This window comes from Mastacembelus armatus, chromosome 20 (genome assembly GCF_900324485.2).
Source record: "Mastacembelus armatus chromosome 20, fMasArm1.2, whole genome shotgun sequence".
NCBI classification, from domain to species: domain Eukaryota; kingdom Metazoa; phylum Chordata; class Actinopteri; order Synbranchiformes; family Mastacembelidae; genus Mastacembelus; species Mastacembelus armatus.
In genome coordinates, this window is record NC_046652.1 from 3,103,885 (window position 1) to 3,111,883 (window position 7,999).

The 7,999-nt window shown below is 39.9% G+C and overlaps 1 long non-coding RNA gene across 1 annotated transcript; it reads left to right on the forward strand.

The window, feature by feature from the left end:
* The first annotated feature begins 1,947 nt into the window (after positions 1 to 1,947).
* Positions 1,948 to 5,856, forward strand: LOC113121705 (uncharacterized). Its single transcript, XR_003294783.1, has 4 exons — positions 1,948 to 2,347; positions 4,472 to 4,543; positions 5,221 to 5,286; positions 5,781 to 5,856. It is a non-coding gene; the product is annotated as an uncharacterized LOC113121705 (long non-coding RNA).
* The last annotated feature ends 2,143 nt before the right edge of the window (positions 5,857 to 7,999 follow it).

Genomic DNA, 7,999 nt, shown 5'->3' on the forward strand with positions numbered 1-7,999 from the left:
CGTGTTCGTTTGATCGATGAAGCCGAGGCGATAAATATGGTCTCAAATAGTCCGTTTATTGAAACACGCAGAATAAAGCAGTTACAGAGCTCTGGGTCAAACTTTCCCTAGCCAATAACACACTCTCTGTCAGCGCAAGAAATCTGACTGCCTATCTTTCCCTGACCCAGTGATAATATTACTGAGTGAATTGTGCAATCTTTAGGAAGTTGGCGTGTTCCTCTCCCATAGGTTGAGAACGGTGGGATGACCTGATGTATCACTGTTGCTATGCCTCCTGGCAGAAGTCAACCTGTTCCTGTAAGACAGAGTACAACAACAAAAGCAACAGGCACACCCTATCTGATGTTATGTCTAGTTCACTTCTTGCACCGTGAGAAGCCTTGCAATTACTGGTAAACACGTTCATCTCTAAGCTTGCTGCTGTTTTGCACATACCAAATGCTTCATGACTATAACTGTAATAATGCCTTATACCTTAAGCTATAATGAAATAAAGGTAATATTTCCCACACTGTCAATAGTACATATTGCCTGTGCTAATGAAGCAGAGAGAAAGAATAAGAAAAAGTGTTTAGCGTCACAGTTAGCTACAAATGTAAATGTAGTCCAGTCAGGGGACACTTCACCTGTTAAGTACCCTGTGAAGGAAGTCAAAGCTAAATTACCATCTGAGCTTTTAGCAGAACTAGCAGAGCTTAAGACAGGTGTCAGCCCAGCAATACACTAGTTGTCCAGCCCGTCTTCAGAGGAGGTGCCCTGTTTGCCAGCAATCTGGAGCCAGCGAGAGTTGTACTGACTGCTACCTCTGTGGGAGTGGAGAACATTTTCAAGCGGGATGTAAGACCAGAGGCAGCAGCCTATCCATGGAGACCCCTTTAAACAAGGAGTGGTTACCACTGCGGGACAAGTGTTAACCATAGGCCACACAGAGTCCCAACAATGTGTGAATTGTAAACAGGTAGACCCCCAGAAGAAACAGACAATGCTCGTCATGTAAAAAGACACTTTATTGTACCAGAGCATGTCAAAAACAACATTGGGCTGAACATAACAGACAATGCACTGAACTAAAGAGCTCACATAAAGGGAATGAAGAGGAACCTGCCCACGCACTGCCACACCCACAACAGGTGAACTGCCCTCACAGATTCACGTCCCTGGTTGGCAGGCAGTGTCTTGTCGAGTGCTTCCAGGATGGCCACGGGACGTTGTGGGATCCCCCTGCAGTTTTGTCACGCCCTGTCTGTGGTCTTATTGTGAAAGCGGTATTAGTGTGCAGCGGTTGAACTGGTTTGGCTTCACCCTGTTTGAGTTTGTCAATATTGCGTTGTTGTCTTGGTGTGCAGCTGTTCCCAATGGATCTTAAGATCAGTGTGTGTTTTGGTAATAGTTTAGTCGAACTGGGGCAGGGACACAAATATTTACGTAAATTTGCTTAAAACCTTTTAACACCAGAAAACCAAAGTGCAGAGATCCTCGCTTCATTCCACCGTCCTGTGTGACAGAAAGCGCAGTTAAAAAAAGCTCAGATACCTATAGCGTGAGTGAGAAAGGATCCTTCACTAAACTGATAAATGATTTAATGTACATTTAAACTCCATCACCAGCTGAAAATATATACGGACCCTTATACATTTTTTCGGTGCAAGTATATGTAAAATATACGTACATTTTTCTGTACAAGTTAGTATGAACCAAGTACTTGGGTATAATTTGTTTAATATATTTCTGATAACCACTAAACTGAAATTATACTTTTTTATTTAAAGTTTAATAGACTTATAGGCCTACGAGAAGATTTTTAGTTATTATTCATTCTCATATGTTGCATTAACGCATGTAAAACAGTTAGAAATACACGATATATATGTGAAATGGACGCATGATTAAAAGTCTGACAGCTTGAAACATTGTTGTCGCTCTTTACAAAAACATTTTCCCCGGCGATCAGAACAGATCAGAGATAAACCCGACAGGTATTAAGACAACACAGACACCTTCACTGGCTCTTTATTGTTCATCAAACCATCGTGCTGCCAAGTAAATAAGGAACAACTCAACTAAACGTGTGGTTTGTCAGGAATGAAAACAAGACAAAACTTGTATATTTTCCATAAACTTTTTATTGTGCATGGATCTTGACAGTATCATCTCAGAGACACTTTGTATCCAAAGAGTTTTACTGTGACGCTGTGGCTGCAGATCTGCCGTAACTCGCACAGACCAACTTTAGCTGTGATGTTTTGTAGCTGCACTTCAAACGTATCCAGCACATACAGGACAGACAACAGCGCTGCAGTGAAACTCCACAGCTCACATATTTATATTATGTGCGTAAGTGCAGGTACGTTGACTTTGGTCCTGCTCATAGTGTTTTACTGTGCAGGATCTTTTTTTTCATATCGTTGTAATTGATCGTATATTCTCCATCTTTTTATAAAGGATCTTTTTTCCATATCGTTGTAATTGATCGTATATTCTTCATCCTATTATAAAGGATCTTTTTTTCATATCGTTGTAATTGATCGTATATTCTTCATCTTTTTATAAAGGATCTTTTTTTCCATATCGTTGTAATTGATCGTATATTCTCCATCCTTTTATAAAGGATCTTTTTTTCCATATCGTTGTAATTGATCGTATATTCTCCATCTTTTTATAAAGGATCTTTTTTTCCATATCGTTGTAATTGATCGTATATTCTCCATCTTTTTATAAAGGATCTTTTTTTCCATATCGTTGTAATTGATCGCATATTCTCCATCTTTTTATAAAGGATCTTTTTTTCCATATCGTTGTAATTGATCGCATATTCTCCATCCTTTTATAAAGGATCTTTTTTTCCATATCGTTGTAATTGATCGTATATTCTCCATCTTTTTATAAAGGATCATTTTTTTCATATCGTTGTAATTGATCGTATATTCTTCATCTTTTTATAAAGGATCGTATATTTCATATCGTAGAACAGTGACAGGAGTCTGTGAAAGTCATTGTGTGTCAATCGTAGATGACGCTGGCAGCACATTTTGTTATGCTTATCTGTTTCCATAGATCAGCATCAACCTGCCGGACACCACAGCATTTCTGAAGTCAAGGCGTGTATAAAAAAACAGCCTGTCAGGCTGCACGTATCGAAGATAGACGTAGAGGCGCATATTAACAGTAGACGTAGTCCAGCGCAGTGCCACAGTTAAACTTCTGTTCATTTTTTCTATGTAAGGATGCAGCCAGTTACAGGACTTTTATAGTCCCTAGGGGAGGAGTTAATACTTTGTGCTGAGGGGAGTGGCATTTATAACACACCTGGCCCAGACGTGGCTACCAATGGCAAGCGACCGATCATAATCACTCACTCTGCTCTGTCCTGGTCCAACACTGAGGGGCTCGAACCATTTCAAATTTGCTCATTTCATTAGCTTTTTTAGGACAATATAGAAGTGCAGAGCTCATGTGACAATCTCAAATGAAGGACAGGTTACCTTCATTTGAGATTGTCACATGAGTTTTGGCACCCGGTGTTTCAATAGCTCTGAAAAGTTGAGTATCCAATGGTCTGCATCCAGTTTAACATCGCTACAGCCATCATCCCTGATGTTGGGAATAGTCTCCAACTAGTTGCTGAATGTATGACAGTATTGGCTATAAGGTTCAAGTGACTGTTCCTTTAATGTTAATCAGGAAATTGAATTTCTGGAACATTTGTTTCTAGAGTCAGCACAATGTTGACAGAAAGTTGGTCAAGCTCACTATTTAAAATCATCTCATCACATATGTACCCCTGTTATCATGGGACCAAGATCATCTCATCACATATGTACCCCTGTTATCATGGGACCAAGATCATCTCATCGCATATGTACCCCTGTTATCATGGGACCAAGATCATCTCATCGCATATGTACCCCTGTTATCATGGGACCAAGATCATCTCATCACATATGTACCCCTGTTATCATGGGACCAAGATCATCTCATCACATATGTACCCCTGTTATCATGGGACCAAGATCATCTCATCGCATATGTACCCCTGTTATCATGGGACCAAAATCATCTCATCGCATATGTACCCCTGTTATCATGGGACCAAAATCATCTCATCGCATATGTACCCCTGTTATCATGGGACCAAAATCATCTCATCACATATGTACCCCTGTTATCATGGGACCAAAACTTCATAGTAGATTCAGTAAAAACCGCTGAGTGATCTCTATGAGGAACCACTGATGAAGGCACCACGATGCAGATCAAAGTCCTTAAATATATCATGTTAGTAGACCTTTTCTGTAATTGAAGTGTTTTTCTAGTATTGATTTACTAACATAAATAAATGGGACAGTCAAGGAAACTCTTACTTCTAGGAAAAGAGAAATATGAACCTGATGGTGAAAATCCGATGATGACCAAAGTTATTAGGATTCAATTTGTCATTTAAAGTTGTTTTTTGTTTCTCTCTGTGCAGGATAGGACGTCAGGGTGACATCCAGAACCCCAGAACCAAGAGCTTCCTCTACATCCTCGATCTTCTGCCAAGGTCCAGGTCTTAAATCTCCAGATTTTGCTTTTTATTGCTGTCTTTTCAGCCTGAATGTAAAAAACTTTGTAAAAAACACTTTTTTCACAAATTTTCTTTGGTGATCACAGTCACATAACTTTTCTTCCATGCTCTTCACTGGGTCACTAAAATAATTGTCAGTGTCAACTGTTAAGTTTTACAAAGTAATTAGTTTATTCATTTATTCATTTCAATGCAGTACTTTAATGGTTATTGTCCAGTATCAAGGAAAACTGAAAACTTTTACATCAGCTGTCATACAGGTGTCAGTAGAGAGCACAGTTTGTAACACAATGCAAAGGTTTAAAGTAATTCTTTTCTTGGCATCCACCTAATCTTTACTCCAACTATCCCCCTCTCAAACCTTCTTTTGCTTCTGATGCTGCTGCTACAGCAACAAATGGAAACATTTGGATTTTTGTTCAAAAAGTACTTCAGTTTCTGTTTTGTTCTGTTTTGCTGATCACAAGTCAGTGATCTCTCCAGACACATTATTATAATGTGTTCTATAGTGAACATTAATGCACTGTGGAAGTGGGACAGCTATGAGATGTGATTTTTGGCATGACTTTAGAAATGGCTGGATATGTTACAAGTATGATTTCTGTTAATAAACCGTCTCTTTCTTTCTTCCCACTTTGCATATCTGTGGCCAGGCTGAGCAGGCTGCCCCGCTTCATCTTACTAGAGAATGTGAAAGGCTTTGAGACCTCCTCTGCCAGGTAATGATGGAGACAGCAAGGGTGTATCGAAAGACCTAAATGGTCATCATGTCAGCATGCAGTTCTTTGCTGACACTTGAGATCAAGTTTTACTCATTCAGTTTCTGGGGTTCTCAGACATGCATACATATGAAAAGCAAGTGCATTATGCAGCACTGAGAACCTGATATAGTTGGCTCTTCTCTTTCTCTCTGTTGAGAACTGAAATAAGGATTTGATTTCAGTGGTTTTGACAGCTTCAGTTGCTGTTACTGTCCTGCACCAGGTCATTTTGTGACCTCCAAGGGCCTCATCAGGACTGACTAGTGCTGATCTACTTATCATTTTTATATATACTGTTACTTTACATTTCATTTGATCTGCCCTCTACAGGGACCTTATGGTGCAAACACTGAAGGAATGAACCCATCCCAGCTCACCTTGATCAGTTCCTGTTGAGCATTACGTTTTTAAGTGTGTGTGTGTTGAAGGCTGTTGCTCTGTCTGCTGTGCAGATGCAGAGTGTGTTTAGAGGTCTGGATCAGCACTCTGAAGAAGACAAACTCCAGCGGCTGTTGAAACTGAAGCTCCGTTATTTTACACCAAGAGAAGTTGCCAACCTCATGGGATTCCCTCAAAGCTTCTGTAAGTCAAAAACATGTGAGCCTGTTACAATAAAGGCTGGTGATTTTCTGTGTTTCTCAGTGTCAGCAAATCCCATGACAAAGCTATAAAGAAAATGTAGCTTTGTCTTGTCCTGTTACCACACTGTTGCTGTTACTAGTGTTATTTCATTAAAAAAAAAACATTTTATGTATTTTCCAGCATTTCCAGCACAGATTCCCACAAAGCAGCAGTACAAAGTCCTAGGGAACAACCTTAATGTTGTGGTGGTGGCCAAACTCCTACGACAGCTGGTCTCATAGCACTTGGGGCAGAATTTGTCATTTGTCATTGTGGATTACATTACTTTCTCTCTGGACAATTGTCATGTTTGAAGATGTATAGTCTAGTCTTTGTTACATAGTGGCATCTCTTACATGTACAGTAGTTGTCTATTTTGCCTGAACATGAATAAGTTCTTTTTTCTATTATAACAATAATAGATTTTTCTAATAATGGAAACAAGCTTCAATAAGCTTTTAAACACATTGTTTTACAGGTCAACTGATTCTTGACTGATCAGTTTTCTCAGGTTTAATCTTATTCAACAGCATCTAGCACCACTGGTTTGGTGGGCGTTATCCAAAACTAGTATTCTATTCATCAAAGTTTATCTGCCACTTACAGTGAAATGTGCCATGATAATAGGATTTTGTATTTATAATTGAAAATATTTGAGTATATTGCATTTTAATTTATGCCTCAGTTAATTAATTCATTCTGCATATTGTTTTCATGTTGTGTCTTTTCTGAATTACATCATGAAATAAACCATGAAGACTAAAATCTTTAAAGTCGTGTGGTTTGTCAGGAATGAAAACAAAACAAAACTTGTAAATTTTCCACAAACTTTTTATTGTACATGGATCTTGACAGTATCATCTCAGAGACACTGTGTATCCAAAGAGTTTTACTGTGACGCCTGTTACAAGGGGCAGATCTGCCGTAACTCGCACAGACCAACTTCAGATGTGATGAATAATCGCCAATGTTTCATCTTTGCTGTTGTCACAGACGAACCGGCACAGTTTTACGCACAGTGAGATGATAGTCCACGTCCTGGTGCCTGCTGCTCGGGGACGTGAAAATCAAACAATCGCGTAGACTGTTTTATCTATATCCTAAATGATCATATGTATTTGACATTGTAATTGGTCGTATATGCTTAATCTTTTTTATAAAGGATCGTATATTTCATATCGTAGAACAGTGACAGGAGGCTGTGAAAGTCATTGTGTGTCAATCGTAGATGGCGCTGGCAGCACAGTTTGTTACGCTTCTCTGTTTCCATAGATCAGCATCAACCTGCCGGACACCACAGCATTTCTGAAGTCAACATAATTGTTAATGTTCCGCCTCTACTGTTGTCAGAGACGAACCGGACTAGTTTTACGCACAAGGACTGCCAACGTCCCCGTGCCTGCTGCTCATGGCAGCTGATCCACATATTGGGTTTTAAGTATTTAGGCCATAAAAGCGGTGTCCTGACTGCTTGAACGCCGTGAAAAGGTTTTCCGTGGGATGGCTTGTCTCATTGTCTGTCACTATGATACGTTAACGCCGCCGCTACAGTGGGACGCCAACATACGCACGTGTTGTGGTTCCTCGATGGTTCCTTTGCGTTTCGCTTTTGTTCGTATCTTGACAGTATCATCTCAGAGACACTGTGTGTCCAAAGAGTTTTACTGTGACGCTGTGGCTGCAGATCTACCGTAACTCGCACAGACCAACCTCAGCTGTGATGTTTTGTAGCTGCACTTCAAACGTATCCAGCACATATAGGACAGACAACAGCGCTGCAGTGAAACTCCACAGCTCACATATTTATATTATGTGCGTAAGTGCAGGTACGTTGACTTTGGTCCTGCTCATAGTGTTTTACTGTGCACGAATAATCGTCAATGTTTACTGTCTTTACTGTTGTCACAGACGAACCGGCACAGTTTTACGCACGATGAGAGGATAGTCCACGTCCTGGTGCCTGCTGCTCCTTAGAAGGATGAACAGTCATATAGTCTGTTTTATCTGTATCCTAAATAATCGTATATATTTCATATCGTTGTAATTCATC